Raw genomic sequence first — 22,977 nt, 5'->3', positions numbered from 1 at the left:
AAAGGAATTATTTTTACACCAGCTTCAACAAAAGCAGAATCTGCCCCCGAATAATTCCAGCCAGCTGCTGGTGCCATGTGTATACATTTGCAATGGTAAAGTAAACAATGATTTTTTTGGACAGAAATCACAATAACAACTTCAAGTCAGGCTTTTGGCCTTCTTTCACGGAGCTCCTCCACCGAGCAAAAACACAAATCTGCGGTTAAAAATTTACGGTGGAAATGCAAACTGAGCACAGCTAGAAAAAAAGGTAATAAAAGCTCTTTTCAGTAAACACGTCCTGGCACTACGCAGAGCCCTGCAGAAGGCCAGGCCCTACCTACGTCTGCCACGTGTGTGCCTCTGCTCACCCTGCTACCAGAGGAATTGATTCAGGAATAACTCAGCTTTTCATGTGGCTGCTCCTCCAACTCAGACCAAAATATTGCCCCCGACCCAGTGACACTGCCATCCAGGACGACAAAAGGCAGCCGAGGGCAGGGAGCCCTCCCGCACAGATGAATTTGAGGCAGGGCTCTGAGTCCAAACCGATGAGCCCCTTCCAAGGAAAATGCACTATGCCAAAGGCTATTTAGCCAGCACGTTGCTCAGGTGCACCACTGACTCACCAGGAGAGATTTACATAAAAACCACCTTCCTTTTGCCATCACGGGCCCTGCGAGAAGGGAAGTTACTGAGGCGGTCCCCTGAGATGCACCCGAGCCTGGAAATGTGTAGAAAATCCAAGCAGCGTGTTGAAATCCTGGTCGTGGAGAATAAAGCAGCACAAATTCCCTCCTAGCTGCAATTAGGCTGAGATTTCACTGTGCAGAGTTCTTATCTTCCTGCTTCCCTTATCAGATACAAAATGTCTCCTGACAGTTTTTCGTGCCTGTTTTTAATAACAGCTATTCTTGCAGCAAATTCTCCATTATCTACGGAAAACTCTCAGCATTTAACCAGCCCGGGCATCATCCAAGTCCTGGACACGTCAGCTGTGTCTTTGCAGCGTACAGAACCTGCGGAGATCCTCCTCCAGTCCCACGCCTCAACCAAAGATTTCCTGCAGAATCAAGTCAAGCAGCATCCGTCCCGCTGTCCCCGAGTTCCTATTGATTTGCTTTCCATGCTGATTGTTTCCAATCTCACCGCTGGGACATTAAAAGCTGTCATGTAATAATGAGGGAAAACCAAACGCACCCCTCCCTAACACCCGGGTGGGATGGATGTGCTGGAAACGCATCCCCGGGCAGGAGATCTGACATTTATTGAACTGTGCTCGGCTGAGCTCTCCCCCAGGCCTAAAACCAAAACCCGAAGGGCTCCTTCAGGAGCTCACCAGGACAATTCTGCCCCGAGGAGCCAGCTCTGCCCCGGCAGCCGGACCCACGCTCCCCGTCCACGTGGGGAGCTGCTGCAGGGAGCAGGAAAAGCAGGAAAAAATTAACTCCTGATTAAAAAAATAAAGGAAAAAAGGAGGAAAAGCAGTATGGAGTCATTAAGGTGGGTTTTGTTCCTTGCCTTTAATGCCGGTCAAGTTCAGGTCGTGGCTGCTGAGTTTCAGGCTGGCGCTGACGGACAGCAGCGCTTTGTGAGAAGCAGCCAGGAGAGATGCCACTCTCCAAATATTTTCCTCTCGCCTAGCTCTGGTCAGCGCACTTCTAGCAAAAACCCAAAGCTGTTACTGCTCAGCCCCGTGTCTGTTTACTTTTTGGTTGAAAACCAAGGGCTGTGGTGCAGCGTTGCACAGCTCCACCGCCGCGTCCTGCCAGCGAGAGCAAGAGCTGTGCAGACAGCTGAGGCAGCCCCTTTCCCAGTTCCCCCACAAGTGTGTGAGCACAGAGCGCTGCACGAGGTCCCTCCCAAGGTGTGCTGGAAGCAAAAACAGTCCCACCTATCCCCCCTCAAGGGAAGAAACACTTTTGGGAGCAGGAGCCAGGAGCAGACAGCGATGAGCTGCGCGGACACCGCTGCATGCCGCACAACGCAGTGCAGGCTGCCCTCCCTTTTCTCTCTCTTCCTCTGAACTGCTCTGGCTCTTCCAAAAGGAAGAGGACAACGAGGACTGACTGGACAGGCACTACAGGCACACAGAAGAATAAAAGAGCTATGTGAAAGGCACCGAGCGCACGGCTGCACTGAAGCTGTGCGGCACAGCGGCTGCTGACATCTGCGCCACGGCAGGCAAGCCCAGATCCCACTCTGTGATTTGAGGAGAGGCCAGGGAGGGGACCCAGCAGCTTCCGTGGGCTCTTTAATAGAAAAAAGGCCGTGCTGCTCTTTGCCAGAGCCGCCGGGACCCAGCTGAACGCAAGAGGACAGAGGAAAATACCTCAAGAGGAAAACACCTTTCCTTTAATTCACTACATGTTTTCCTTCTAGAATATCCAGGGACAATGCGCGCCCCATCCCGCCTGCCCTCCTCGGGCAGCTCTGCCACGTGGGGGTCTCCACTCCAAGCAAAGGAACCAGCGGGGAAGAAATGCTTTCATCATGTCTCAGGTTACTTTGCAGTCTTCGCATTCAGTATTTCCAATGAAAATAACCTGCCCTCACCTTTACAGACTACTTTGCGTCCTTTTATTTTCCATGGAATTCAAAGGCTGTCAGGGGACACACGAATTATTCCTGGTACTACGGCACCAAGTTAGATTAATTAGCCTTATCAATGCTTGCAATGTCCTCTGCTGAGATGGTTTCATTTGTCCTGATGGCTCCGTCCATGCAGGAGGTGCTGGGGCACACAGAGCACCACGGGAGGACGGGTCCAAAACGTCCCCACAGCCACCTAGAGAGGGAAGGGAGCACCCTCGCTGTGCCCGGGGGGCAGTTCCCACCCGGATCTCAGCCCTGCAGCACGTCCAGCACGGCGGGGTGCTTTGGGAAGCCGCCCCTTCATCTGCTGCTGCAATGGGGCCGAGCTCTTTGGAAAATCCCGTCCCGACCAGCCGCCGCGCTGCCTTAGAAAACTGGTCCTTAATCTCCCCACATCTCGGTTTCCTCACCTTTAATTAAAGGGAGTTCAAGCTATTCAACTCCTCCACCGGGCTCTGCGAGGCGAGATGCGCCCCGTTCCCCTTCCTGGAAAGGATTGTGCAAGTGCCACTTCCAGGGACACGCACGGCAGTATTAATCAGAAAACTGATGCTCCTCGAGAAGAAAGCCCCGGAGCACACCCCACACCACCAAGTGTGTCACCAGTGTCCCAAGCATGAAAATACGTGTATGCATCTCAAGCACAGGAGCCCTGCTCAGCCTGGCACGGCTGGAAATCTCTTCCCAAGAGCAGCCGTGCTGGAAAAAGCTGGGATGGGGAGGAGAGGAGGGACTGGGGGCAACTGGTGAGCACCGGGGGCCCGCAGAGCACCTGCACTCTCAGTCTTCCCCTTTATTCAGCACGAAAATTGCTGGTTCTGAGGTAAAAGGGATAATAAACAAGCACGCAAGCAGCCTACTGGTGTGCAAAGAGGCGCCCCCGACTCGAGGTGCTGCCAGCTCCACAGGGCAGCGGGTCCCAAAAAGGGAAAGCTGAGGGGCACGGAGGGGACGGCGAGGATTAAAGGGGTTATGTCTCCTTCTGAAGCCTGCCGAGGGCTGTTTGTATAAAAACACACATTAAGGCAAACACCGAGGTGCACTGCAAACAAAATAATTTGGTGTAGGCTCCCGGCTGATCCTCTGCCTTGTGGCTGGCAGCCCTGAGCCTTGGTCCCAGTCCCGACAGAAAGTGAAATCGCCTCGGCACTGCACTGATCTCAGCTGGCGGAGGTTCGGGCTCCAGCCAGGCAGAGCAGCGGGGTCACGGCCGGTGTGCTGGCACCGTGCCTCTCCTCAGGGACATCTACACGAGTGCAACAGCATCCCCTTCTGCAAACCAGACCCCCGCTGCACCTAAAATGTACAGATTATAAGCACAAAGCGCTATTCTCGCTGCTCCAACTCTTCCCATGACGCCACTTCGGTTCCGATGCGCTTCAAAGGACCACATCCACCGCTCCAAGGGGAACAGCATCGCCTCTCACAGGTGCAGAACCATTTCCTCGAATTGGTTTTCCACATTTTTTCCTCGAATGCTGCACGTGGCAACAGAGCCAGCCCCCAGACACAGCCTGCCTGGTCCCGAAGGCGAGGGCAGAAGGGAACCTGAACCTGCAGCCTGGCAGCACAGGGCAGCTTCCCACCTGCCCAACACACCGCCTAGGGGTTTTCCTTGAAACTAGATGGCTTTTTTTTTCTCAGCTGGGATGGCGAGGGGCCTGAGGGAGCTCCTGCAGTGGTTCCAGGTGGTCCCCCCGGGAGCTGAGCGCGCTGCCGGCCCGCCACCGCTTCCTTCCTCCCGCGGGGGCACGCGTGGGGACCACGGCATCAATGCTGCTTTTGTGGCCTCCTCGGCTGCCTTCATTCCTGACACATATCCGAATGGAAGAAATTAAGCTACACGACAAAGCCGTGACATTTTGCATCTGATGAATGCTAGGGAGAAGCATGCTCGACGGGAGGAATTAGGTCTCGCCGCTGCCAAGCGCGTATCTTAAGGAAACTGATAGTTACCCTGCCAAAGGGTGGGGGGAGACCAGATTCCCTTCCTGTCTATAAATATTTTTCCGCAGCTCTTCGACAGAGCTCTTCCAGATTCGAGCTGGAGGAAAAGAGGGCTGGGGCCTGACGCAAGCCTGGAGCAGCTCCAGCGAGACCGGCAGGGCAGAGCCAGGGGGCGAGGGAGAAGCAGGCAGAGCGCACGGGCACCAGCCCTCACCTACAGCCCTGCCGGGCTGCTTGGGGTCCGGAGGGAGAAAAAAACTCCTGCTCACTGCCACCTTCCTCTCCTGCACCCAAACAGGCTCACAAAGTGTGAGCAGCAGGAGGCAACCCGAAAACGGGGCGCCTCCATCCACCTGCGGCACCGCTTCGGCAGCGTGCAGGGGAGGGGAGCCCAGCGAGAGCTCCAGCGCCTCACCGAACGGGAGGGCTCCGAGTCGTATTTTTAGAAAGGGAGCAAAGGAAGCTCTGCGCAAACACCGCAGGCTCCTACCTTCAATCTGCTCACCAGATGTGGACTTCAAAAAGTCTGAGTGCAATCTAGCCGGAGAGAACGGCTCCTCTCTGCGGCGCTGCGCTGCGTGCAGCTGACCTACATCTCAGCCCCGCTCCCTACTCCTGCCGCACAACTCCTTCTTTTTTTCACTTGACCTCTGGTTGTTTCCCGTTTTATCCCAAAGGCTTAAAAGCCAGAAGAAAGCGCATCGCCAGCAATTTCCAGGCGGGGAGGAGAGGCTCGCAGCTCCAACGAAAACCCTCCATTCTTCTGGTATCCCCTCGGGGGCCGAGCGTTTCGCAGGCAGGCATCTCGAAACCCTCTCCAAACAAATCCGAGAGGGCTGCTCGGGCACGGGAGGCAGCAGAACAAAGGCAGCGCTCGCTCTGCGGAAGCGCCGGGCTCCGGTTCTCCCTCCGGCTCCTCGGAGCAATGCCTGCTCCATCCTCCAGCTCTCCGCGGAGACCCGAGGACGTCCAGCCTGGAACATCGTGGCACGGAGCCACGCTGAGCAGCCAAAACAGCCCTGCAGCTCGGCGGGAGGCTGCCCGGGTGCCAGCCGGGGACGGGGATGCGCTGACCCAGTGACACGGTGACCGCTGCGACGAGCAGCTTTGGGGGCTCAGACAGGTCACAGCCACAGCGGGGTTGGGGCTGCTCTCCGTTTGTGGGTATACTCTTCAAAAGAGGAGACTTCTTCAAAAAAAAAAAAACACAATGTGAGCGCTCAAAGACAGTAAAACACTGTGTGCTGAGCAGTTCTGACAGCAGCCCCGCAGAAGGACCCGCTGCCTTGGCTGATTTCTTGCATTTTCTGCTGACGCGCTCGGGGAGCAAATTTTACACGCGGCAGCCTTTCAGTGCACAGCCTCCAGGCTAGCCAGGGGGCTTTTTTGGGTTCATTTTCTGGGATTTAATGCATGCAAACACTTAATACTAGTCCCAGCTCTCGGCTGCTGCCACGGGACTGCCCTGAAATGCTGACCACGAATCGCCCACAGCCCACTCCCAGAGCGGCAGGCTGGGGGGGACATGAGTCCCACGGCCTTTTTGGGGGAATACATCCTCTTTTCTTTTGGGGACGCGTGTCCTGCTGTCCCGGGAAGGCCGTGCACCACACCTCCACCTCGGCTCGGGCACGAGGAGCCAGCAGGGAGCGGGTGGCCGCCGGGATCGGCCACGCTCTGGCTGCAAGCGCAGACACCCTGCGCCCGGCCCGGCATCACCCAAACCACAACAAAAGCTCCTGCTTGCCAGGGATTTTTTTTTTTCATGAAAGAGCCCTTTCAACTCCGAGAGGTACGACAAGGAAGTAAACAAGCACGTGGGCGTAAGAAAATAAAGGCTGCTGGTTGAAGCCACGCTCAGCAGGGTGGCTAAAGCAACAAGAAAAGCCAGGCCCGCACCTGACCGGTTCGGCGTCTGGGGGAAGGCACCAAAGCCGGCCCCGGCAGCTGAGGATCAGCACCTCTGGACACCAAAAGGGCATTTCTGGCCAGCAGGGCTCCCGAGGCACCGTCCCAGCTCCCTCAGGTAGGGACAAAAGGGGACAGGAGCCCGGCACACAGCTCGTCCCCAAGGTGCAGGCACAGCCCCTGCGCCCACAAAGCCCCTTCTGCCCCCGTCCCCGCAGAGAGGGGCTGGAGCTCTTCCTTCCCTGTCAGTCCCTGCATTTCTGAAGCCATCCCAATTTCTCCAGGTTATGCTGCATCCTCCTACCACGTCCCTGTAGGATCAGCTGGTGCTGCACCCAGATACACGTTCCCAAATTCATGGGCAATGGCCACACAGACGTGTTATTGCCCAGGGGCTGCACCCACCCTGCAGTGCTGACACTTTGCACCCTCAGATCTCCGAAGGTTTCTGTGAAGATGGATACGCACTGCACACTCTTTTAGGATCTGAGGGGAGCCAGGGCAGGCTAAGCTCCTTCTGCCTTAAAGCATGAGGATTTATTTATCCACATGTGAACGCCCTGGATTTTTCAAGGTCCTCAGCCACAACCGAGGCCAGGCGTGCAGATCCTCGGTGCTGCGATTCCCAAACAGCCTCCTGCAGCTCCCCAGCGGGGTGAGAAGCAGCAGGGCTCCCACCTCCAGCCCTGTCACTCCCTGCCCTGCACAACGAGGCCACTTTGGCACCCAGGGGCCCCCTGCTCCCGCTGCCATCCCCCGGCGCCGCCCATCCGGGAGGGACGGGGAAATTCGGGGGGAAAAGCGGCGGCTTTGAGGACGGGAATATGTGAGAATATGTTCCGGCAAGTCCAGCGCCGGGGCTGTAATTTCGCAGGAGGAAGGAGCTCCTGTGCGATGCCTGCCTGCGAACGGAGGCAGGTATTTGCAATTAGCCCAGCACAAAAATGCAGAAGGTATAAGTTGGGGCTTGCGATCCGACCGGGAAGCACCCGTGGGGCTGCGGTGTGATTCTGGGGAAGCGATTTGCGAAAGGCACCGCTCCCCTGCTACCACTATTTGATATTTTTTTTTCATACAATCTTTTTTTGCTGATCCTTAGCTTTTAGTCAGGGCTCTCTTTAAGCAGTGAGCGTACCCGTGAATGGCTCGCGGTCCCGGACATCTCAGAATAAAGCATTTTAATCACCCTCTCTCTCCTCCCGTCTCAAGGTTACCGGCTTACTGGGGTTTTATTTCATTTCCAAGCACGACAAACTCACTTCATTAAACCCAATGAGCCTTCAACGGGGAGCTTTTGTATCAGCACCTATAAATTACCCCCGCGACAAAGAGGGGAAGGGAAGGAGCCGGAGCCAGCGGCCGCCTCGCTCCAGCTCCCAGGGGCTGCCTGGAGGTGAGGTGAGAGGGCTGCAGCTTCCCCCCAGCCCCCCGTTTCCCTGCTAAAAGGTGCTTCAGGGACACGAAGCCACGAGGCAGCCAAAGGGTGCAGGGCACGTGCCAGCGACCCGCCGGCCACGAGGAAGGCGGCCCGGAGACCGCTGGGCGCAGGCGGCTGCTTCCAAAGGGGCTGGCGTGGAAATGCAGGTGGCAGATGGCACTCGCTGGCAGCACCAGCAGCCCCGGCAGGGACACCGAGGACAGAAAGAGCTGTCCTGGGGCCGGGGTGGGCTCAGGACACAGAGCGGCAGCTCGGGAGCTTCTCGGTGATTCAAGAGGAACTCGGCTGCAAACCCCATCCTGCTCTCCTGCAGGCAGCCCACAGCTCAGACACGAGGTAGTATTTATAAAGAGCATGCAAAGTATTATTTTAAAAGAGAAAAAGTTGAAAAAGGTGATCTTTTGGTTTTTTTTTGTTTGTTTTTTTTTGGATGGCTGCTTGGTGCCGCCACGCAGGGCTGAGCAGGAGCTCCCATCACGCCAACCGGAGCTGCTCCCTCAGGGCCTCCCTGCACGGCTCAGGGCACGCCAGCAGCAGCACCGAGGGCCCGTTTGCAGCGTGCACGCACGTGAGGTGCCAGCAGGGCACGAGCCTGCACATCTCGAGTGCAACTGGAGCGTGCAGAGCGGGGTCCCACTCCTCCCGACCCCACAACAACGCCTGCGGGGCACGGGGGCAGCACTCGCAGCTCACCACGCTTGGGAAGGAGGCATCAAAACCACAGGGCAGCACCAAACCTGAGAGGTGCAGCTCCTGATTCATTCACAGCTACAAATCTACAGCTCGCCAGGGAACAGAGCACACACAGACCGTGCGTTTACAGCTTCCCATTTGGAAACGCCCGGCGCAGGGCAGCGCCAGAAGGTGCTGTGACCAGCAGGACACCGACAGGCTCACGGTCACACTGCGGTGAATCTGCCCCACGGCTCCGTCCCTGCTGCAGCAGTGCCAAGGGAAGAACGTGGAAAGAGCAGAGTGAGAAGCTGCTAACGCTGGGAGCCTGCAGGGCTCAAGCATTGATCACCGCTTGCAGTCCTGCTCCCATGACCTCCCACTTCACACGCGTCTGCGCGGCGTGCAACAATAACAGGGCAGGAACGCTACCCAGAGCTGTGTGGGATAGGAATAAATTTGGGTCTGAAATGAGGGGCATCTGTTCTTTGTAATGACAGACACCAGAGATCTGCATCCGCGAGCCAAAATGAGAGCAATAAATGCATAAAATCGTGGAGAGCCACACTGCCGCATGCATCCAGCCTCTCCTGACGTCAATGAAGTTGTCTATAAGTTAACTAAAACCAGAATTTGACCGTGAATAAATACAGAACTGAATGTGAATTCAATGTAAATTGAACCCTTCTAAGGAGGCTGCATTCTGCTAAAAAGGAAAACACAGGAAATATGAAGGATGAAACCGATTACTCACGAGAAGCTACCATAGGGACAGAATTTCCATCCTTCCTGAAAATAAATCACCAATTGTATACACACCGAGAGCGAATGCAGCTTTTATTAAACAGACAGAAAATAGAAAGCTTTAATATGTGTCCCTGAACTTCTTCTTATAGAGCTAAGAGCTGTAAGACGTACCGTGGTGCTATGGGAAGCAGCATTTCAGCATGCCACGATCCATCACTTCAATGTGCCAGCACGCTGCAGAGCCTGGGAAAGGAGAGCCTGAAAGGAGAGCCTGACCCCAAAGCACTGCTAAGGCACCGAAAAGAAAAATAGGAATCAGCCCGCGTGGCTCACCTGGGCAATGTGAAATCACGCGTTAGAGTCCCAAACAAAATGTGGCACGATTGACCGAAGTCCTGCTCATGCCATCATGGAAATATCCCCAGATAAAGGACCCCCAAATCCAGGCTGCTGGGTGTAACAGAAATGGCAAAACCCTTACATCCAAGCCCCTCTCCTGCGCATTGCCCTGAAGGAGCAGCGCCAGCACTTTGCCCATTTCGGTGCCTGATCCTCACAGCCCTGGCCGCGAGCAGGAGCAGGTGGCTGCACAAGCTGGTGCCACCACCCCGCTCCCCAGCCTGGCTGTGACCCCACGAGTTTTTCTGCCCAAAGTGAGTGCTGCAAGGCTCGGGGCTGGCATGGTGACACTTCTCCAGTCCCCTGAGGCCAGAGGACTGCAGGTGTGCATGGATCTCATGCTCCTGTTGGGCTGGAAGAGTTGTGAGCCCTGGTCAAGCATGGTACTGGCGTCCTCTGCACATGGGTGTCCCCAGCACGGGCTGTGCACCCAGGCAGTGCCCGGCTCGGGGGCTGTCATATCAGCACGGAGCAGGAAGGTGAAGCCTTCCCAGACCCCTCGCCTCTCTTTGTTAAGCAGTAAGAGCAAAGGGATTTCCCCCTGAGAAGCTGCTCAGCCAGGCTAATCCCCAGCGCACGCAGCGCCTGCGAGAAATACTGCGGTGGATGTCGTAAAAGCACCACTCGTAGGAGAGCTGAATGACGATTTTGGACAGAAAAGGAGTTTAAATGCAGGGGGGGAGGAGAGAAAAGAGCCCTGGCGTTTCACAAAAAGAAACGGAGCCAGAGAGACACGCAGTCTGAGGCTGAGAAAAAGGCCATTGTCTGCAATAGCTGTTTGTTAACTCGCTGTCATGGGTGTCTTTTGGGTCTTTTCTTGTCCAGATAGACTCATTTATTAAGTCCATCCAAAAAGTGCTCGGCAGCACGAGCTACTCACGGGTCCAGAGGAGGAAGGCTCGGCGCTGGCTTGTTTTTGTGACACAAAAGCAGCCCGGGGCCAGCCGGGACCTCGGCGCGGCCGGAGGAGGGTTTGCAGCAGAGGAAGATTTAGAGAGGGCTCAGGGAACAGATGGCCAGCTGAGAAATCAGGCCTAATTAGGGCGAGATGCTCGTCCCAAAGCGTTAATGGCTGAAGCACAGCAAAATAAGCACCAGGCTGCAGAAACTCTTTGCCCTGCGGTGCTCGCCCGGTAACGACGACTGACACGCTGCCCACCACCACGGGATGTCCCTCTGTGCCATGCCCTACCTGAGGAAATTACTCTGATTATTCCCTCCTAGCTCAGAAGATCTGAACGGCAATTAAATTAATTAAATAAAATTAAATAAATTAAATAAAGGAAATTAAATTAATTTCCTCTAGAACGCCCCGCTCCATCAGCTCACGGGGGACAACTTCTACAAATGGGTCCAAACCTTCGTACCAGTGAAAGTATGGGGAGTATCTACAATAACTCCTCCTCGTTTCTCTGCATCTTGCCCATCTCCAACCATTAATTTCCCTAAATTTGCCCTCAGCCACCTGCCTCCCATGCTCCCAGCAGCTGCGTTCAGGAGCGGGGCTGTGCTGCTCCTCTCCACTGTACTGCTGCCTCTAGCCAGCGACTGCCAGGAGCTAGGAACCGAGATCTACTGCAGGGCAGAGTCGATGAACAGCTCTCAGGACCATTTTTGGGGGGCTTTGCTGCAGAGAAAGTTTAAGATATCGAAAAGTTGAAATCAATGTCATGTGTTGGAACACATTTCAACCCAGTATGAAAGCATTTGCTAGAGGGATTTTCAGAAGGGAGCTCTGCTCTGTGCTGGTACGCGCTGAGCTGCCTCCACCAGCAGTCTCAGCAGTGCTATAATAAAAATATTAGTCAATCAGCTCTTAATTAGGCGTGCTCACACTTTGGCATATATTCCCACATCGCTCTGGTCCGTCGGAGCAGCCCAGCTGTAAGGCCGGGTGGTGTCCGAAGGCAGCAGCAGGCTGCCGGAGCCCAGGCACATCCCAGCTTCTTGGACTCCTAAGCTTTTCCAGCCCACGTCCCAAATTAATGACCAGAACGATGATTATTGCTGCTTTTGGGTTGTCACGTCAGTAATGCTGCTGCCTCCAAAGAAATGCGTGGAGGGTTATCAGAGGGAAGCCAGCAGGGACGAGCACTGCTGGGCGTGTTAGGCTGCTCAGCCCAACTTCTCCTTGCTCACTCCTGGAAGTGCCGATGTGCAGGAACTCCTAGAGCCCCGCTCACGAAGCAGAGGGAAGCACAAGGCTCTGCTTATCTATTCCTGATTCAATCGCATCATCTGGCTGGCCGGGTAGGCTGCGTATTGCCTCCCAACTGTGCTGCTCTCACAGACAGCTGTTTGGTGCTCCAGCATTCATCACCGAGCACCCATGGCATTAGCTCAACAATGCAGCCTCCCAAGCAATAAAAAGCCCGGTTTTATTCTCCGTAGGCCAGGAGTTAACCCCAGCTGAGGCACACAGACAAGCAGCGTGATTCATTTTGAACATCTGTGGGCCAGAGCCAGGCTCCCTGACACCGCGCCGTGTTCAGGTTGGTTTTGGACCAGCTCTCCTGGCATCAGGGGACTGACAGCAGTGGCTGAGAGCAGCCTGCCTCGTGGCACTGCTCCCCCCTGTGCCAAACACGCTGCCAGCCCTGCTCTGCCTCAAGGAATCAGCCCTCTGCCAACGCAGGGATGAGCCCTGCTCCACGGCTGGCCATGCTGTGAATAACCTGCGTGCTGATGTGCTGAGTGACTGAGTCTTACCTGGGCAGCCCTGGAAATTACGGGGGAATTGTCCTCGTTTTTGTGTGTAAGCCATTTAAGGAGCACGCCAAGGAGACCTGCAGACCCAGCAGAGAGAAAATCCGGAGGTGATATCACCTGCAAGGAAAGGAGCTGCACCGAGTTAGCCAGGGGAGGGTTACGGTCCTGCCATCTCCAAGGGCTGCATCCTCCTGCCAGAGGAGGTTTGTGGCAGGGACAGACTTTCCCTCAAAAAAAAAAGGAAAAAGGGAAGAATGAGACCCTTTCACAGTCAGTGGCAACACAGGAAGAAAAACGGGGCTATCCAAGCCAAATATATCTGAGAAACTCTATAAAAGGAGCAGACAACAGCAAATCTTTTCCTCGTCTCCTCAAACGTTACAACAAACCCATAAAGCCGCTGCTGCCAGTGAGAAACACGGCGGGTATTAAATAATTCAGAGCAGCTCCATGCACTCGCAGGTTATTTACTGCTTGGGAATAATTGGGTTTTCTGTTTGTTTGCTTGTTTTACAGACCGTCAGCACATCCTGAGCAGCAGCTGAGGAGGAAAAGCAATCTGCACACCCCCGCTGGTGGTCACCCGGGCAGAGGGCAGCGCGGGCGCCCGTTCCTCCACGCCTGCATCTCGCAGCTCCGTTTTCCTGGATTTCCTCAGGAAACACGGATTGCAGAACTCTGCCCTAAATACTGGCATTTAATACACAGCCTGGCCATTTAATACCCAGCGGGTTTTTTTTTTTTTCCCAAGCATCTGTCCCTCATGAAGCCGAAGGATTGGCTGTAACTTTGGTGGATTTGGAGCTCTAATATTCTTAAGTTAAAAGGAAAATAACACTCTAATTACAGGGCTGGAAGGCAGGCTCTCCATCCCACATTCTCAGAGAGAAAATCTCCTTTGGTCTGCTGAGGGGTGACTGACTTGGGGAATTTTCTTCTGGCCATCCCACACAGCCTGCACGTCGCTGTCACGTTACCAAATCCTGCACAATTCTTGCATTTTGTAAGCATTTTGGTGCTCTATCTGAACGGCACAGCGCGTTGCTTCCCATCAGGATTTCTCCCCACAGTGGTTATTAAACTTGACCTGGGAGAATGTGAGACTGCCTCCCCTTGTCTTTACTTGGAAGCAGTTAATTGATTAGCTGTCAATTAGCATCAAAGGATGGTCTCCATTGTACTCGACCCTTCCACCACATTTGCAGGATGGTGAGAAGAAAGGGAATACATGAACAAAGCTCTGTGTTGTTTCTGTTATGCATAAATACTGCTAACGGAGCTTATTAAATCTCACTCGAGGTTTTACTGGCTTCTTGATTCATAAATTAATAAAAATTACTCGACATGAACAAGAACAGCTTTTGAGGATTCAGCACATGAAGGTTGGTAACTCCACGTCTGTGGCCGTGAGGCAGCTCTAGGGAAAGGTGAAGTTCAAATACCGCGTGCATTCAGAAAGGAAAGAGAAGAACCTGGGCTGGGGGCTTTCTCTGTGGACTATGACAGCCTCAGTCCAGAAGGGAATTTCTCATCACCAGGAACCTGTGCTCCAGAATTTAAACATCACGAAGCCAATCTTTATGCACCCCGTGCTGACCGCAGATGCTCTGCTGCAGTTGGATGTCATTTCTGAGCTCTCCGTGCTGCGCACCAAGGAACGCTTGCATTGGCTTTTAGACTGCTTTAACATCAGAAAAAAAAACAACATAGGACATAAAAACTTAAATATGTTTTCCAGATGATTTAACGAGTAAGTAAAAAAGCAGTAAAAACCTCTACAGATCCTAAATGGTGTACGACTGAGACTCCAAGCAGAATGGCTGTGCATGTAGCGTACCCTCCATGCAACGTGGGGCTGCCACGGGCCAGAGGCTCTGGGAGGCCTTCGGAAGAGATGCTGCATACTGATGTGCAAGTTTTATGCTCTCGTGTAGTCTGAGGTTGAGCACGTAACAGAAAGTACGTAAGGAATTGTAAAATGCTCTCCAAAGATATCTGCTCTGGGAGGTTTTTAAGTCTGGTTGTTGCTTTCCCTAAGGCAAAATAAACCATCTTCTCATTTTACAGGAGCTCATCTATAATGTGCTGCATTCAGAAATAAACAGATGCTTTAAGGAAATAACACCATAAACAACAAGGAGTTGGTTTTGCTTCTAAATTTTCAATTAAATTTGCACTTCCGATGACATGACAGTCACCATCACTCGGCTAACAACACCAGTTATTACTCTGTCCCTCCTGTCAGACCATCTAGAGATGCTCCTAACTGTGACAAGCAGCGACTATTTCAGTAAAGCCACTATTTAGGGTCTGTCTGAGGCTGAACGTTTAACCCAAAACGTTCAATTCCTTACCAAAAAGAGCCAGGCTACGAAAAATCAGTAGTTTTACCCGCGTTAGAAGCGCTCTGGGGTTAGCAAAAGGCACAGCCCTGACACACGGACGATGCCTGCTCCTGCCAGCTCGCCCCGTGCCCATGAGCCCTGGAGGCTGCTGCTTCGAGCAGGGCTGCAAATGAAGCCCAGTTCGGTCCTGCTGCTCCCAACGGGGTAGGAGAGAGGACATCTGCCTCTCATTGCGCTGCCCAGCAGCTCGCCATCTGTAAGAAAGAGGCTCTGTTGCAAGCTCATCGGTTCGAACTTTGCTTTTTTTTTTTTTATTTTATATAATTTATGTAGAAAATGCATTGCTTCAGTGTATTTCAAAGCGTTGACTGTGTGCATTTCTAGGATGAATCTCCTCTAATTTAAGAACGCAGTGTGTTGTAGATTAAAACTAACAAAAGGCAGACCAAATTCTGCCCTCAACTGCCTCGGTGAAGTTCTTTGAGAGAACTACGGGTATTAATTTCATTTTATGCATCCAGACAAGTGAACAAAAACCATTTGTCCACTCCCGTGACTCAAAGAACTACCACACTTACCGGGAAGACTGTGTTTTGACCGAGCAGGAGGAGCAGAGATCACCTCTGGAGTGCATCAACTCCTCATAAATTTGTCAGATTAGGACAACAGATTAGATTTGCACCTACACACACATAATCACCAGCAGCCCTTGTCGATCTAGGTACAAAGATTTCTTACAAGGTAGTGCCTTTTGCTGCTGTCGCCCTGGCCCCCAGCATGGCCAGGCAGCAGAATTTTAAACAAAGTGTAAGCCCAACTCCTATCCCCCCCCAAGATGCCTTTGTATCACTCTCAGAGTGGGAGAGCCTTTAATGTCACAGGAATCAGGCCCCACAACCCTAATGAAAAGCATCTTTCAGAAACATCAGCGGCATTCAAATTAAAAGCAATGCCCAGCAGATGTTACAAACAAGCCACACATCTCAGACGGCAAAAACCCTCGGAGCAGGGGAGTGACATGCGCTTCAAGGGATCTCCCTGTTTACACAAGGAGTGCTGGCATACACACAGCCTCCGGGCAATCCGAACAGCAAAAAAATCCCAAGCAAAGCTCACTCGTGTGTCAGGGCACCTGTACAGCATGAGATGTCGGTGAGCAGAAGGCACAGCCACAGCGGTGAGGAGCGCATGGGGGTCTCTGTCCCAGCTCCTGATGCTCTGCACTAAACAATATTAAATTAAATAAATGGCACCAAGCCCTCTCCTTCCTGCAGATGGGATGCTGTGGGGGAAACCCTCAAAAACCACAAGGTTTTGACCCCGGTGGTGCAGTCCCAGCAAGAAGAGGAGAGATCTGGGGGCTGAGCGCCTCGTGCCTCAGCAGTGTGACCACATCCCGTCCCTGCATGCAGAGGGCATTCCTCTGACTCATGTGTGCTGGCTCATGGCAGTCCTACAAGGCTTTATCTCACCCTCCCACCCCCAGCGCCACCAGGCACGGGAGGACACGGGTGGCTGAGAAGCGAAGCCCAAGCCCGCAGGACACGGAGCCCGCAGCCCTCCGGGTGACCTCCTCCTCCCCGGCGAGGGAGCAGGCCACCTCGTAAAAAGGAACGGGCTCTCTTTCATTTCTTACGAGCTGCAGCACTTGGTGACATTTTCCAGAGACCGGAATACAACATAAAAAAAAAGAAAAAGAAAAAAATGGCATCACAGTTACCTGAGATTTGCAAGACTTTACACTGAGCAAAGAGGAGCTGTGAGGTGGGTGTGTGCCTCCCAGGCCGCCACACGCTCCCAAAAGCCCTCTTTTAAACCTTTCCCGTCAGGATGAATTTGTGTTAAACGTTGTCAAATTGCCCTCCTGCTGCTCAGCAGCCCCGCAGGCAGGATCCCTGCCCCCAGCTCGCCCACTGCCCAGGCCCTACGAACACAAACACTTCTCAGCCGCGCTCCCTCACACAGGGCGCTCGCTCACGGCATGTTGGTATTCCTTCAGCCACATTCCCTCCCACAAAGCCAGAAATGCCTTCGAGATAATTCGGGGGAGACTGCTAAGGCAGTTCCTTAGAGTCTGAAGCGCCCCGTTGATGTGACAGCTCGTCCTGCAGTGCCGTGAGGAGCCCTCCATGTTCCCAACAGCCGTGCTCAAGGTGCCAGCGCGCGGCCTGGCTCCTCCTGACTCCTCCGTGCACTCGTGGCAGTACTAAAATCCACTTCAGGATCCCACATGGGTAGTGAATAACGCTTGATAACGCTTGATAATCTACTGATTTGCTGTTTGAACCACCACCTAAATCCTCAGTATTACGCCGCACCAGCATCCAGCTCCCGTGAGGAAAGGCAGCGTTGCACACCGAATATTGCAAGCGAGGGATTAAGGAAAGTAGCAGGCTCTCCCAACTGCACGAGGGGGAGGCAGCCCGCAGCCAGGCCCCGGGCACCTCGAGCAGCAGCAGCAGCAAGTTGTAAAGCAAAATTAGGCCACTACTAAAAGCTGGAGACTGCAGCTTCTACAGAGATGTGCCCGTGGAGGCAACACGACGCAGCACAAGGTCAACAAGACGAACAGCCCGGCAGGATAAGGGCGGCCACGCTCAAGGCCTTACCCGGTGTTTTGGCTACCCCGATTTCCATGTCAGCAGAAGACGCCCTGCTTTGCAGCACTATCTCTGTGAGAAAAGCTCTGGCTGCAGTAAACAGGCCCCGAACGCCTTGCGAGATGCCGGCCCCGCTGGGACGAGCGGCCTGCGGCACACAGTGAGGGCACCGCTGGGGCAGGGCTGCCTCGGGACGGGGCTTTCCTCCGAGCAATTCCTCACCTGAGCATTCCTGAAAACGGAATAAATCTAAAGAGGGATTTTTGTCAGTGCTCAGAGGGGAAGGTTTTCTGTTTTGCCTGTATTTTCTGAGGCGCATGTTTCGGCACAGCAGCAGAAACTGGGGGAACGTACCCAAACAAGCCTGTAGGATAATCTTAGCAGTATTACACCAGGTTTCTGGCTCAACGCAGACACCTCCGCGTGCTTATTTATATATACTCCCTGCATGGTTTCAACACAAGAGCCGTGTTTTGTACCAGAAACACGAGGAATACTCTGCCTCCGTGGGTTACCACACCTCAAAGATCCTGGAGCCCCTGAGAGCAACCTGGTTTTAATGGAGAATTAATTCACTGAACACCTTGCAGGCACATCAGGATAATTTTCTCTCCACTGGCTAAACAGAACAGCGAATTCACCTTTGACAAAGATCCTCCTTCAGAAACAAACGTTAGCAAAAACAAATAAACAGCTTTGAGCTTTCTAAGCACAAGTCCTTTTCTTCCCTGGCTGTACATCTTCTTGCCTCTTCAAGCCGTGCAAGTCCCGTGCCAGCGACGAACTTCACGCTTGACCAGCCTTTGGCTCCCTCCTGTTTGGGGCTATCTGAGCTGCTCATCTTAAAAGAAAACGCGGCGTGCTCTCCATCCACCGACTGCCAGCTGTAATCGGGGCCGCATCTGAGGATGCAGGAGCAGTATCAGCATGTGAAAACTGCGAGCTGGTTTTCCTGCCCCGCTCCGTGAACAACAAAGTCATTTGCATCACCCTTGCTGACCAAGGATCCTGCCGCTGCTGAGCACAAAAGGACACGGCTCACGTAAATTCTTGCACAAGTCCTGTTATATTTTAATTGAAGCACTTCACCTGCTGCCAAAATCCTCCTCAGGACAGAGGAAGCCCACCTGCACACCGGGCTGAGCAGCAGGCTGGGGTTAGAGGTGCACACAGCTGTGTTTCGGGCAGGATTTCTGCTGGTCCCGCAGCAAGCAGTGGCAGGACAGCCGCCACTCATCCAACAGCAGAGAAATCACCCTTGAATACCTATTCCAGGCATTACAGTTTCTCATATAAAAGTGCATTTTCAAAACAAAAAGAAAAGCACTTTCCCCCAGTGTTTCAAGTACGCCGTTCATGCACTCAGCCATCTCCAGATTAAAGAAGAGATTTGTCTTTCTTCTACTGATAGAAAACGCAGAACTAATTCCCAAGGCAAGATGATTCCTTAGACCCTCACGACCTCCTTTCATCTTCCTTTTCTTTCCTTTACCAAGACCCAGCACAGCTTTGATAGTGCCTCTGCTCGGTGCTGCCCCAGCGAGCTGCCTGGGGATGAACGTACCACATACCTCCTCCTCACACCCTAATCCAAACCCACAGCTCAGCCAGTTCTGAAATACGGCTTGTTGGCACCAAAAAAGCACGTTTCACTTCATACACACGCACAGGGGGACCAAAACTGACACCTCACCTGTAGAATACAGCGGAAAATGAAGAATGGGAGCAGGAGGTGAGAAGCAAACAAAACCTCGGGAGATGATAAAAGGAGATTTGTAAATACATCAAAGAGAAACGATGCCCTAAAATGCCAGAAAGTAAACAAACTAAAGCGCTGCTCTTCGACTTCTGGGTAGCTGAGGGAGACAAATGAAAGGCTTTAAAGGGAAGCTCATATGGGTCTGCAAAGGTGACTTCAAAGAGCCAAATGCCAGCTGCCAGGTCCCAAATCACCACGCTAGCTGGAGAGGCACAGCGGGCTTCCCAATGTGTCCAACACATGTTCACGGGGGGAGGCAGCGAGGATTTCCATTTCATTTTCCTGCTGCTTACAGCAAGCGCTGGGCAGTTGGGAGACATTTACTTCTAATCTCTCTCCTGCTGCTCAGTTCTGGGGGCTCGTGGCAATTCCAGCTTTATTTTTCAAGAAGACGACGACGATAGCTCTCACCCCGTGTCCTCCCACTGCGGCACAGCAAGGCTTGGAGAAAGAGCCACAGGTGAAAAACGCTGCAAAGCACAGAGCTCGTGTTTTATTTAACAAAAAGAACGACGTGCATTTACCGTACTTGGATATTCATTTAGGTGATCAAGAGAACAGGCGTTTGTACTTGAAGCTCGGAAGGGAGCAGAGCTGCGTTTCCACAGCTCCACGCCCCCTCGCCGTGCGCGGGGAGAGGCTCAGTGCAGGGATGTGACAACCCCCAGACCAGTTCACTGCAAGGCGACGCGATTTTTAGAGAACCAGATTTGCGACAGCTCCTCGGAGTGATCCATAAGCTAGATGTGAGCACAGAGGGATTGACATTATTACCAAATTCTTCCCGGCCTAACCCACAGCCCACGTTATGAACCATCATTACACCACACTTGCTCCTTCAGCCTCCCTGAAGAGCTTTGGTAGCTGTGCCATCGAGCAGCACCTCGTGCAAACGCACCGACAGACAAATCTCCCTCCGTTTGTAGGGGATGCCATGCCCCACGATGCTCAATATAGGACAGACTGGGGATGCCTGCTTTAGGGCCAGCTCCCCTCTGAAGCTCATGCTGCTCCAGATGCCCCCTGGCCACCACATCCCGTTTCGGTGCCCGGTGTCCTGCCTGGCTCCGAGGGTGCAACGCGGCCACCGACAGGGCAGCGCTGGGTTATTGTGGCTGAGCACAAACAGCGGGGATCTACCGAACCAGCACGAGGCTGCAGCTCCGCAGAGGCTCCCGTACACACACACAGCATCAAAGCTCCCTCTGGGCCACACCGCGAGTTCAATATTTGTGATAGCAGCTCGTTTCGTCTCCTGCGTTTGCGAGGCTCGCAGAGCCGGGCAGAAAGCCCTTTGAAGCACTCCCAAACGCACTAAATTATTGGGAATGTTTGTCCGAAAAGCGCTCAGCACGCTCCACGGGGCCATCCCCATCCCTCCCAGGCCTCTGAGGAGGGAGGCAGGACGGCAGGAGTAGGAGAGGGACGTGCCAGAACATCGGATGGGTGAACAACCAGAATTTCTGGATTCAACCATTTGCTTCTTCGCGTTAATTACTGGCTTCTGAAAGGCTTCAGAAACGTTGCCAATTTGTGCAACCCTCTATTCTTTGCTTTTGGCCTCCACTATACAGTCATTTTGGAGACAAACAAGGAACAGATGTACAATCTATATTCTCCCCAAGTCCTTTTATAGTAAAATGACTTCTGGCCAGATAATGTGTATTTAAAAAGAAGGAAAAAAAAAAAAAGAAAACAACAACAACAATTCCTGTGCTTTCAGATATCTCCCACAACACCCAAACACGCCCCAGAAGGACTGAGACTTCTTCCCAGCCTCCTGGAGGCCTCAACCATCTCCCAGCGGGACCGATTTGCGGCCAAAGCAGAGCACTGCGTTGAGTCCCACCACCTCCACGACAGCCTGGCGGCGGTGGCTGGGGCATCCTCCTATGAATGCTTCCAAAAAAAAAAAGCAGAAAAGCACAGCAGAAGGGTGTCCAAGAGCACAGCCATCGGTGACGGTGCTCCCAGCTGAATCCCAGCCCCAGTTGGCACCGGGCAGCCCTGGTAGATGGACGGGCAGCTGGCGGGGTGCTGGTAAGGGTGTCCCCGCGTGCCTCGCCGTGCTCCAGCTGCAGGACGGCCGGGCAGGCGCTGTGCCAGCCCTGCAGCCACCCCGGAGAGCTGCAGGGCAGAGTCCTGGGGGTCCACGCAGCGCACGGCGCTCCTCTGAAGGCCATTCAGCGCCGACACAATGCGGCTATTGTGCTGCCTTCTGAATATCCTCCCCAAATATATGTTTAAAGATGCAGGGCTACAGAAGACAAGCACTTGTTTTGTCAGAGATCCCACGGCAGATTGAAAACCAACACGCAGCTAATTTCTCCAGCATGTTAGTTACGACAGAGCGCGGGCGAGCTATACATTATCCAAGCCTTTATGCAAGGAAGCGGCGGGGCAAGGCAGGAAGGCGCTATTTTAGGAGGAGACGGTGCCTGGGACAAATTAATGCTTGCCTTCTCCAACACACCACGCGTTCTGCTGTGCATCTAGAGCTATAGCACTAGAAAGCCGATGATCGACGCCGAAACAACCGGGGCGAGGGAAACCAGGCTCAGTTAAAGCAGGGCAGCCCGTCACGTAGCTGCCTGCACACCCCGGAGCTAAAACCCTGCTCGTTTTGCCACGCTGACCCCTCAGAATTGAAATGAGCAGGGCCTGAGATTGGGAAATGCCTTTCTTTCCAGCAGCACCAGCTGAAGATGCTTCTATCGGAGAAGCAGGCTGAGGTGATGCTGGAGCTCTGAAGCGCTCGAGGCTCGGGCTGGATTTCTTTCTAGCACGATTATAAATCACGTTGAAGGAGCTGGTGTCACTCGTTTCCCATCCCAAATTCCCAGATGGCCTCTCCCAAACAAACAAAGAGGAAAACAAACAATAATTCATCTCGGCTTGTCTAAAACGTGGCCACACATCACTCGCTGCAGCAGCCTTCCCCCAGCGACAGCAGCTGCCCCGCAGCCCCGGCCGGGATGCGCCTTTCTCCCTCTTCCTCTCAGGAAGCAGGACGTGTGCTTTGGCTTCCCAGCTGGTTTTGAGGCTCAGTCCTTACCCACCAAAGCAAATGACCTTCACCTCCAGCCCCGTTCCTTACTCCCCACAAGGAACCAGCGAGCAGTCGCCCCGCTTGCTGCTCCCCTCCTCGGCTCCCTGCACCAGCGAGCGCCACGGTCCCCGCCATAATGCGCTCCATTCACACGCCTGAGACAGCCCAGATGCTTAAAAATAAACTGCTGCTGAAGAGCGTGGCTGAATTAGCATGTTTTGCATAATTAATTTCATTGTGCTGTGGAGAGCCCTTCAGCTCGTGCTGGGCGCGGGGTCGGGCCGGCAGCTGGGGCGCGGGCAGCGCTGGGTGCCAGCACCCCACCGGGCTGCCACCACGCCGGCTTCGCGGGAAGCCCACCTCGAAAAAGCACAGCAAAGGCCCTGCCGTGTGTTAAATCGCTTCAAATTTGCTGTTTCTGTGATTTAAGAGCGTTGTTTGGGAGCTCCCATTCAGCAACTCGATCTCAGAGCGGCTGCTCCAAGCACAGCACCACCACACGCCGCAGCACGGCAAGAAAGAAAAGCAAAACTGAAATCAATTGTGGGGACCTTCCCATTTCTCAAAGGGAGCAAACAATAGGCTGGATTCATTCTTGTTTCTCTGACTTGGATGCAACAGCACTGAGAAATGGGCAGAAACGCTGACAGCTCAAGATTAAAAATGTATTTGGGGGAACTTTGCTTTGGGGGAATTTTGCGTCCGGTAACGCTCCAATGAGCAAACAAAGGATCAGAAAGTGAAGGTCAAAACTTGGTTTCACTTTAGGATGCACTCGAGGCTACAAATAACAATGGGGAAAAAAAAAAAAAGGAAAAAAAAAAAGC

The 22,977-nt window shown here is 53.5% G+C and overlaps 1 protein-coding gene across 8 annotated transcripts in view; it reads right to left on the bottom strand.

Moving 5' to 3' along the window:
• The window catches only part of FMNL2 (formin like 2), a 104,444-nt gene that overhangs the window by 76,942 nt on the left and 4,525 nt on the right, over positions 1-22,977 (bottom strand). The window lies entirely within an intron of this gene.

The sequence above is a fragment of the Aythya ferina genome, assembly GCF_964211825.1.
Source record: "Aythya ferina genome assembly, chromosome: 6".
NCBI classification, from domain to species: Eukaryota; Metazoa; Chordata; class Aves; order Anseriformes; family Anatidae; genus Aythya; species Aythya ferina.
This window is presented reverse-complemented; position numbering and strand designations above follow the sequence as displayed.